This window comes from Sapajus apella, unplaced genomic scaffold (genome assembly GCF_009761245.1).
Source record: "Sapajus apella isolate SASKATOON/1434 unplaced genomic scaffold, GSC_monkey_1.0 scaffold30, whole genome shotgun sequence".
In the NCBI taxonomy this organism is placed as follows: Eukaryota; Metazoa; Chordata; class Mammalia; order Primates; family Cebidae; genus Sapajus; species Sapajus apella.
In genome coordinates this window covers 613972-625203 of record NW_022436970.1, presented here as the reverse complement: position 1 = coordinate 625203, position 11232 = coordinate 613972, and the positions used below count along the sequence as shown (strand labels likewise).

General features: G+C 35.9%; 1 pseudogene; it reads right to left on the bottom strand.

Annotated features, from left to right (window-relative positions):
- Nucleotides 1–8938: 8938 nt before the first annotated feature.
- The window catches only part of LOC116561683, a 72276-nt pseudogene continuing 69982 nt past the window's right edge, over nucleotides 8939–11232 (bottom strand).

The following is an 11232-nucleotide window of genomic DNA, read 5'->3' as shown; positions in this document are numbered from 1 at the left end:
ATCATTCATTCATGCAATGACTCTTTGCTGTGTTCTATCAGGTGTTAGCCATTGTGCTAAGTGTTAGAAAGTAAGTAAAGGACCAAAGATCCTTTCTAGTCTTTCCCTCAGGGAACTCAGAACTTAGTAAAGCACACACAAATAAATGTTTAATAAGCTGTACTAAACACTACAAAGGAAAAACGCACTATGAATAAAAATCTATAATGAGACTTCAACATTTTAATTTTTGTAAGATGTGACTGCCAATTCTTTGCAAGAAAAAACTCTTACCCTGCTACTTACTTGAACCTCAACAAATACTTGGCAAAATAAAAAATATTATTTTCCCAACAGACTTGCACATTGAAGATCAGATATTTTTCCTTGTCTCCCTATTTTCTTATCCCATTTTGCTTTTTTCTCTTGTTACTTCAATAAATAACCCCAAATGGTTTTGGCATTTCTTCAGCAAATGATAAAAGAAAGAAGACAAAAATTTTCTATTAAATAAAATAACTATGAATCACTTGGGAGTAGTCTAAATAACTGTTCTCTAATTTTATGTTTATTAATAGTTCCCATTTTGCCCAGGCAAAGAACTGTGCTATGGTTTGATTGCATTAAACCTGAAATTTTTTCATCCCAGCTGAATTTCAGATAGTTCAAAAACCAGACGTGTTTTCATTTCTTCACTTGGGCACTCTAAAAAATTTTACTAAAATTAATTTTAAATCTTGGAAAAATACATTGACTCATAGTTTTCTTCTACACTTATTTGAAAACCACATACTTTTCAATGGTTCTTTCATTTACTATACCTGAATCTACATGGATTCTCTTTGATTAAGAAAAACTCAGAGACCTAACCTGAATATTTTATAAAATAATGCATGAAGCGTTCTGAGATCTGGAGCTCTCATTAAAGGCATCCAACACTTAATTTCCCTTCATAAAGGCTTAAACAGATTATCTGAAAATTTACTTTTAAAATGTCAATTCTTAATTATATGTATGCTTTTATTACCCTTTTGTTGCCAATATCCAATACCCAGGGAGTTCTCATATCTAACTGATCTAACATCATAAAATCTAGACTGACTCAATTAATTTAAATTGGAGGCACAGCAACATATCTGTCAACCCCACTTAATGATAAGTCAAGTTTATCTTTCAAGACCATCAAATAATTTAGATTTTAAAAATTGTATATTTTATGAAATTCTAATGTAAATTATCAAATAAAATATGAAAATTCTAATAACACACATTTATCAGAAAAAAAACTTGTGAAAAATAAAAGCCTTTGAATTCTTCAAAATGAAACAAAATCAAACACCAAAATGCTATTACTCTCAAAGGGGAACTCTGAATTCTTAGATAATTCCAAGCAATAACTGCCAGAAGAACTAGAGTTTTTGTTTATATTGTCACTTGTAAAAGAAGTGCTTTCATTCAGAGCTTAAATACAAATCATAGTAGATCATTTTATATCCTATGAAAATCACATCAGTTTTGTAAAGCAGTATAATCCTTCAATAATGAACAAAGAAGTAAAACAGGAATAGATACCATTATAATCCCCTCTTCATTTACTGCTTCAGAGAACCCTCTTCATTTACTGGTTCCTTGTACTTCTGTAAATCATGCTTAGAAGGGCAAGGGCCTCCCTGCATACTGAAAAGAACATCTTTCCTGGTTGTCTGTCTGTCTGGGTTTTGCACAATGTAAGAAGGCTTTTCCTGTGCCTTATGAGCAAGTCCCTGAAGCTTTGGGGTAAGAGATCATAAATGACAGACAAGAGTGTTGCTGTTTATCCACTCATGACTGAGGAAGGAGCCACAGAGATCTGAAAGGGTCTCTGACACAGGGGTCACAGATATCCTGACATGGAAATTCTCCCTCAATTTCAAATATATGCTCTCTTATTTCTCACTGTCCTTAAAGGAACAATTTCTAAAAGAATAATTCTTCCTGAGAGATAGGTCATTTTACTCTTGTCCTCTAACAGTGATATGGTTTGGCTCTGTGTACTCACCCAAATCTCTTCTCGAATTGCAATCCCCAGGTGTCGAGGGAGGGACCTCGTAGGAGGTGACTGGATCATGGGGTCCTCATGATTGTGAGTGACTTCTTATGAGATCTAACGGTTTTATAAGTAGCAGTTTTTCCTGGTATCTCTTTCCTACTGCCTTGTGAAGAAGATATTTGCTTCTTCTTTGCCTTCTGCCATGATTGCAAGTTTTTCCTTAAGCTTGAAGTTTTTCTTCAGCCATGTGGAGCTGTGAGCCAGTTAAACCTCTTTTCTTTATAAATTACCCAGTCTCGGCTATTTCTTTACAGGAGTATGAAAACAGACTAATCTGCTCAGTATGGAATTTAGTTATTTCTTCTTCCAATCCAGTAAATCAATCCTCACTTAATGCTATTTTCAAGACCCTTCATTCTTTAAGTCCCTACTTACCTTATTGTTTTTTTTCTTTTTTCTCACTAAATTTCTCCTGACTACTCCTAAGGCACACTTTCTCCTCTAAATTTCTGTAGCTCTTGCTATGGCTACCTGTCATCAGACATGTAACCTACGCTGTTATTATTTTTTCTGTTTTGTTTTTCCAGTTGGTGTATGAACAGAAACCATTGTCTTAGATTTAAATGTTAACATGCACTTGATCAAAAATACCCAAAGCAGTAAAAGTCATCCCAAATGATGTTTTTTAAACCCAGGAGAGAAAAAAGCTTTGCATGAGTTTACATTGTAGAGTTTAGGTTATATTAAAATAAACTAATTTATAAAAATGCTAAAACTTCTTAGCAGAAAGATTTATAATGAATTTAGTAAGCCCAAACTCTAATCTTCTAAACTATGCCTTATTTATGAAGAAATAAATATACTACCTGGAGAAGTTGGTAGGTCTAACATATATAAAGAAACTTTGCCATTTGGACTATCTGAAATTTTCAAGGAATAATCCAACAAGAGCAAGCAAGATCTTTTTGTTATATTTTTGCTTTTAAGCTTGTGTTGAATATTTCTTAAATAAAAGTTTTTACTCAGAGAGATTCAACAACAACGACAAAAACTATCAGAATGTCCTAAGGAAGGTGAGAAATACAAGTATGTCACCAAATATCATGGTCTCCCACCAAATGGACTCCCACTGCTCTATATTTCCTGCAGTTCTTCCAGATCTCTTAAGCAATTGATCAGCTCGGTCAAGTCCTACCCAGCACTCCATTACAAAACTGCAAATTAAGACCTGGAACCCAGCAGCATTTTTGTCATATGTCTTGGTTTAGCCAAACCTGTGAGGTTAAACAAAGAAACCTTAAAGAAAAAGAGACACCACAACACTTCAAAGAGTGAAAGAATAAATATCCTTTACATGAATTGAAGAAGGTTCCTTTTTAACTCTTCAGAAACTCAATAATGGCAGAGCACAATGGCTCACACCTGTAATCCTAGCACTTTGGGAGGCCAAGGCAGGTGGATCATCTGAGGTCAGGAGTTTAAGACTATCCTGGCCAACATGGCGAGACCCTGTCTCTTCTAAAAATACAAAAAGTAGCCAGGTGCAGTGGTGCATGCCTATAATCCCGGCCAGCTACTCCGGGGGCTAAGGCAGGAGAATCGCTTGAACGCAGGAGACAGAGGTTTCAGTGAGCCGAGATCCCACCACTGCACTCCAGCCTGGGTAACAGAGTGAGACTCTGTCTCAAAAAAAAAAAAAAAAAGCAAGAAGTTCAATAATAAACATAGCTGATGCTAGCAGTGCTTTGAGCCATGAGCCTGTCTCTTGGCATGTTGCTCTATACTAGCTGCTTTACCTCAGTGTGCTCATCTATAAAGCGGAAATACTGTATAATAGTACCTCACAAAGTTGCTGCAAGGATTAACAAGGGAACTCATACCATATGCAAAGTATCCTGTATAAACTAAAAGTCATCATCTACTTCTGATGTTTTAAGTCAGTCCAACAGGCTTTAACTAGTAGGTAACAGTATATTTAAAAGACAGCCCTATTGTTATACTAGTTAAAATATTCCCAAGGACTTTCCTTGGGAAATAAATAAATGCAATTGCATTTATCTCTTTTTATTTATTTCTGACCTGTTGTGGTTCACACTCGGACTTTGCATGATTCTGACCTTCTAACACCCTATTTTGCCTCTGGCTTTGAACATAAGTTGTTCTTAATCGCCCCATCCCATGAAATGCCTCCCCAAATACTTTGTCTCAAATTAGCCTTCTGCTACCAATAGCTTTAAATAACGCTATTCTAGGGTTCAGTGTCTAAATAAAGAACATTCAAATACACAATTGAAATGTAATAGGAGCCTAATATTCTTACATTAAAAAAAATAATAAAACGTTGATTTAAAATAATTTTAGATTTGCCAAAAATGTGTAAAGTTAGTAGAAGGATTTTCAAATATACCCTTTGCCCAATATCGATTTCCTTAAATATACCATGTCACATTACTATGGTACATTTGCCAAGCCTAAGAAACCAAAATTAACTATTAGCTAAATTCTAGATGACTTTTTTTGGATTTCACCAGTTTTTCATTAATGTCTTTTTTCTGTTCCAAGCTCAAATTCAGGATTCCACACTCCATTGAGTTAATGTGTTCCTTTAGTCTTCTCTTGTCTCTGACATTTTCTTCATCTTCCTTTAAAATAAGAATGAGCTAACACCTTTGAGGGTACTGGCTAGGTCTTTTGTAGAACGTTCCTCAATTTGGGTTTGCCTCATGTATTTTTCTTACCATTAGATGGGGTTATAGGTTTTTGGAAAGAATATCCCCTAAAGGTAAAGCACCCTTTCTCATCACAGCATTTCAAGGATACTGTATCTGATACCCACATGACATAATTGAGGCTATCAGCCTTAAAGGTTAGGTAGTTTTTGTCAGGTTCTCCACTATAAAGTCACTTTTTATCTCTCGTCTTTGGAAGTGCAACTCTTACATTTTTCAGAGACAGGCAAATTTAAAACATGCTAGGGGAAACTTAAGGGACAGCAACCAAAGAAGTAGGAAGAAAACCCAGAGAAAGTGTTGTTCAAGTAGCCAGGAAAGATAAAGGCATTAGGGGATGAGGGCATTGTGAACAATGTCAAATGCCCCATGAACTAAACTAAGATAATTACCGAAAAATGTGAATGGGAGGTAGAAATGACTCCAGTAAGAGCAATTTTAATTGTGTGATGGAGCAAAACCAAAATGTAATGGGATAGGCTAATCACAGAAAATGAACCTAGAGTGTAAATGACTGCAAAGAAAGTATGTGGAACCAACTAACGGGGGATAGAGAGGGAGTCACAAAATCAAAAGAAGTTATTGAGGATTCTGTGTTTTGTTTCATTAACGTAGAAGAGACTTGAGAAAACTCATATGCTGAGAAGAAAGAGATCACAAAAAGGGAAAGAGAAAGCTGGGGGTTAAAGATAAAAGCAACTTTAGTGGGTAGAGTAAGTGTACATGGCCATCACAGTATCTATCACAAAGTTAGTTTAGTCTCCAATATGTCTGAATTATTACTGATTACTGTAGTTTGTTGAGAATTCTCAGAGATTTACTGAGATAGAGGCTACCAGCTCAGAAAGCACATTCCTTTATAAAAATAAAATAGTGATTATCATCTTTCACTGGCGAGAGAATTTAAGAGGTATCTAAATCTCCAAGAAGCTATTCTTCTAGAATTTTAGATGACTGTTTGGACAAGTTGTTGATTCTATTTAGTAATTCTCATACCCTGGTTAAAGGTGCTTCTCTAGCCAGGAAGGCCAGAAACTTGAGATAAATTTTGGGTTTCTATTGACATTCTGTTTAGTAAATACCTTTGGTTCTTTTGCTTTCATTTTTTAACATGAGAAAGCATATCATAACATATTCTGTGACAAATATCACTGCTTGTCAGCAACTTGAAATTAGGAAGTAAAAGTTCATTTTACTAAAGCATAATATTTTCTTTTTTAAAAATATTAAAATTTATTCCAATGTTCTTATTTTTCCTGGGACAAACACAGAGGTTTTGGTATTGGTGGTGGTGATCTTTGAAGAGGATGTGGGCAATTCCAATAAAGTAAGTAGATTTTTCAAATGTATGTTTTAAATATGAACTAAACACATAGTATGGGACCAAAAGTCTAATAAAACATCATAAATTTAACACAATGGATGACTTTGAACAGAACTTATATAATCTGCTACAATTGAGCAATTTTTCTTCTGAGAATTCACAGTACTTTTTGTAATGGGTAATGAATGAATATGTTTTGGATACATATTGTAAGGGTAAAAACCATGCACATTTATATTATATGCAGCAGCAGCAAAGCAGCAAGAGCACACGTTAAGCTAGAAAGATGTTGAAGAAAGAAAAAGCTCTCCTTAAAGGCAAGTTTAAGTCTTATTCATGTTTATATTTCTAACATTTGGTACAGTGCCTAAATTCAAAATATTTGTTCTTTGTTATATTAATTAGTGATTAAAGAAATACACAAATATAATAATCATATGAATCAACAAATAATCAAACATGACTAGCAAAATTAGGTTGGCTAAGGATCAGTCTTATTCTCAAATTCTATGACTATCAAAAGGTCTCTAACCAAATAGTATTCTCAAGAAGCTAAAAGGGTATTGACAGAGAATAACCTAAAGATAGATACTTGTTATTAAGCTGTTTTATTTGCACATAAATAAAATCAATCAAATGATTGATTTATCTAACAAAGGGAAAGCAGGATATAAAAGAGAAAGAAGAGTGAGGGAAAGCAGGCAGATGCAGAACAGCAACTCATGGTTCCACATTTTTGGAATAAAGTCATTAGCTGGCAACAAGTAGAAGAGCCAGGCTGATCTTCAGTGAACTGACTAAGGATATCAAAGAACATACTTTGGAGGTTCTAAACAAGGGGTCAGCGAACTATATGACCTAATGGCCAAGTCTGGCCTACATGGTTACCTACCGTGGACCAGGGCCAACATGCCTGTTCATTTGCTTGTTGTCAATGGCTGCAGTACACTGCAGTGACAAAACTAATTATCTACAACAGAGAGCATGTCACTTAAAAAAGAGAAAATACTTACTCTCTGGTCCTTTTCAGAAAAAGTTGTCAAGTTTCCTCTAAATACACTAGTTGCAAGACAGAGTGTCAGATTGTGTTAAAAAGCAAGACCAAACTATGTACAGTTTCCCTTTGGTATCTATGGGGAGTTGGTTCTAGCATGCCTTTTCAAATTCCAAAATTCATGGATAGCATTTATTTAAATGCCATAGACCCTTATATAAAATGGCATGGTATTTGCATATAGCCTACATACATTCTCCCTAAATAATCTGTAGATTACTTGTAATACCTGGTACAATGTAAATGCTATGTAAATAGTTATTATAAAGCATTATTTAGAAAACAATAAGAAAAATGTCTGTATGTGTTCAGTACAGAAGTAATCATCCTTTTTTCTGAAAATTTTTGATCTATGGTTGGTTGAATTCACAATGCAGAGTCCATGAATATGAAGGGCTGACTGAGTGACAAAAAGCAACTTTAAACACCTAGGTAAGCTAAAACTAAAAATATGGAGAAAAGCATTTCATGCAAACATTCATCAAATAAATCTAGGCTAGCTATATTACTATTAAGCAAAGTAAACTTCTGACAAAGAATGTCATTAAAAATAAAGAGGAGTTACTCAGGAAGCTGAGGCAGGAAGATCACTTGAGCCCAGGAGTTTGAGGCTGTAGTGTGCTAATGTTAGAAGTCAGACATTAAAAACAATGATGTGAATCTGTATTTATTAATTTGGAAAACTATCAAAGCTATATTTTCTGAAAAATAAATGGATTTTAAAAAGTCTTAATTTTACTTGATAGACAGGCATGGAAACATATACACCAAATATGAAAAATAGGTAGCTCTGGGTAATGAGATTACAAATAATCTGTTTTCCTCTTTGTGTTTTCGGTACACTGATTTTTTTCAACAAAGGTCATAGTTAAAAATATTCACATACATATATTTATTTAACTAAATATTCACACACATACCTACACATCAGGCATTTCCTGACCAGTAACTTCTCTTCTTGGCTCTGGAATAAACGTGGCTGACCACCAGGTGGTCTCACTTCATTCCGTGCTTATGGGAGGTGAGCACGTACTCTGCTCGCCTCCCACCCTCAGTGGGAGATAAAGGACAACTGAGCTCCTTCAGACCTGTGGGGTTGATCTCCAGGTTTCACAAATCTCCAGAGGGCCATGAAAGCAGTGACAATAACCCAAGAAGCCCCCAAAGAAACAAAGTCCTCTCACAGTGCATGCTGAGTGGTGGGGAGATGAGCATGAAACAAAGCCAAGACATGAAACAAAGCCCTCCCTCTGTCATCCTATAAGTGATTTGACCCAAATAAATGTCTTCCAAAATATGCCACAAGTCAATGGGAAATTTTGTACTCTATGAGTAACTAATCTTATTAACTATTTGGGAAAACAGTCAATTTTTGCAATCAACAGTTGTGATTCCCATGTATTCCCACACACATTCAGTTATTTGTGTTTCACAAGCAAATGAGGTAGGGAGTACAGGATGCCCTTTTCCCATCTGAGGTCACTGAAATTCAGAGACGTTATATTGCTCCTACAAGACCTCCTAATGAGTGAACATTAAAGCCCACATTCAAACTTACACCTTCTGGTCTCCTGTCCTGAGCCCTTCCCTCCACAACCAGGGCACCCCAAGCTAGCCTGATTATAAAAATCACCTGAGGGGCTTGGGAAATAATTCAAAATTCCAGGCCAGCCTTTCCCCTGATCGTGATTCCAGCACAACTGAGATTGGAAATTTGTGGGTTTAAAAACAAACTCACCAGGTGATTTTCACGATTGGGTCAATTGGAGAGATGTTAACACATTTATCCCTTCTAAAGAAAAATATATATTCTCAGTCCCTACTGGGTTGTTAAATGTCAAGGTTAAGAAGACAAGGCCAGAGCTTCTGCATGGGGAATGGTCTGTCCAACTCTAAATGGTAAACCCTGCCCCTTTTTTGGTGTTCACATTTGTCTACCTCTGGCTATCCTCACCGTAGGCAGCAGAAGCCACACTTCAGCCTTGATAACTCCCCTACCTTAGTTGATTCCACCTCCTCTGCATTTGAGTTTTCTTTCAGTGGCCTGGTTCCCTGATCTCTTCCATCTCTCCCTGAAATCTACTGTACGAAGCTCCTTGCAGCTCCAATCTCAGAGGCTGGCCCACAGGCTGACTCAATTTCCTGTGCAAGTCAGCAGCAAATCAACCATTAAACAATACCTACTTGCTACAAAGAAGCTTCCAGAAGTGCAGGTTCTTTACAACCGAGAATATAAGAAGCATAGCCCCACCTCACCTATATGGATCTATCATTTCTTCTCCTGTGAAGGAATTAGGCTGCTGACAGGACTGTTCTGTGTGGATGCATTCATGACTGGCTGAAAGAGCTAACGGGAAGCCAGTAATCCTCCCAACAAAACACCCTTTCACATCTCTGATGCTGTCTCCTCACCCTGCATGCTGAGGGGCTTAGCTTTGGCTGCTCCCATTGGGTGAATCTGCCTGCAGCTGTCTCCCAGCAATCCTCATCTGGGCTGGGCTGTGGGAAATCTGTTCTCCAATCCCAACTTCAAGGTCCTGCCGTTGTGTAAGTTGTCTCCAAGACCTGTCAAATTTGAGCATCACATGAGGCATATATACATAAAGTACTTCGGGCATCATAAGAAGGCATCGATCACTTCCAGCCAAGGGAATTTAGAGAATTTATCTGGCTGCAGTGCACTTCATTTGGACCTTAAAGTGTGAGGAAATGGATTTGAACATCAGAATGTTGGGAGGACATTATGAATGGAGAGGAAAAAAAACAGAGCAACCACAGAAAAAAAGGAAAAATCATAGTGTATGGGAAGAAGGAAGTTTTAATTATTCTTTGCTTCCCAAAATTAATTCTTAGCTAGTTAGTTTTTAATGCAGTTTTATAGGCTTTAATTCTCTTTGGAAAGCCAAACTTATGAAAACTGTTTAAAAAAGAAAATTACGGAAAAGGAACTAATTGTTATAGAATACCTTCTAAATTACCTCATTAAATCTTCAAAACAACACCAAAAACGTATTATCCACTTCACCATCCTCCCCATTTGACAGATGACAATAATGAAGGCAAAGAAGTTAATTTGTCCTGACTCACATCTCTTACCAAAAAATCAGACAAGAGATTTAAACTGAGCTCTGTTTGCCCTAAACCTCACATGGTATCTACTAGACCACCATTGCCTCTAGGATAACATAAAGAGGTCACATCACTATTGTAGAACATTCACCAGCTGAGATCTGTGCACCTGTGGTCTGAAAATCCTCATTAGAACAGAAAATTTAGTTTTAGCAGGATAGCATTATACATCACATCAAATTAATGGTATCAATTTGAATTTTATACGTTTTAAAGTCTCATTGTGAAATTTATAAAAGTTAATTTTTGTCTTATATCTGTTTCATAGCTAAAAGTATAAGGAGTGCATATGTAGTTTTATAGTTGTACATTTCAAGTAACATTACAATAAAAATATATTTCAACATTCCAAGTTTATGAGATTTTTTTAATCCATTAAAAGTTCTCCACATAAGACGTCTTCAATTCTGAGGAAGTTGTATGAACGTTACTCAAGAATAACCATTGGCCATAACAGGGTTTTCTCATGCAGATGAGTCTCTAGAACAGCAATGTGTCTGTATAATGAACGAGCTGAGATTTTTCTATGACTTCATCTTCTTTCTTTTGCACCAGAGCAGAAAACAAAGCCCAGGGTGGTGTGTCCTGTGAAGTTGAAAGCACTATGCTCATGTCTCTTAAACTGAAGTCAAACTTGTTGGGGAAGAAATTGTTTTTGAAACCTATATTATTTTTAAATTTCAAATTTTTACAGAAAATAAAAAGTCTTGGATTTTTTCAAGTTTTTCCTCCTGAGTAAAGAAGTAGGTGTACCATATGTATCCTCTGATCCCAGAAATATTATAAATGTAAGACACTTTTATCACTTTCGTTATCTGAGTGACGTTCTTCCAATGCATATTTTATATTTCTATGACACATTTTACAATGCACATATGTATCTTAAATACTTCTAATTTATGTACCCCTTTTTCTTTTTGTTTTCTTTCCTATTTACAACCCGTTATTCCTATCATGAAGTTAAATATTTAAGAGAGAATTCCCTCCT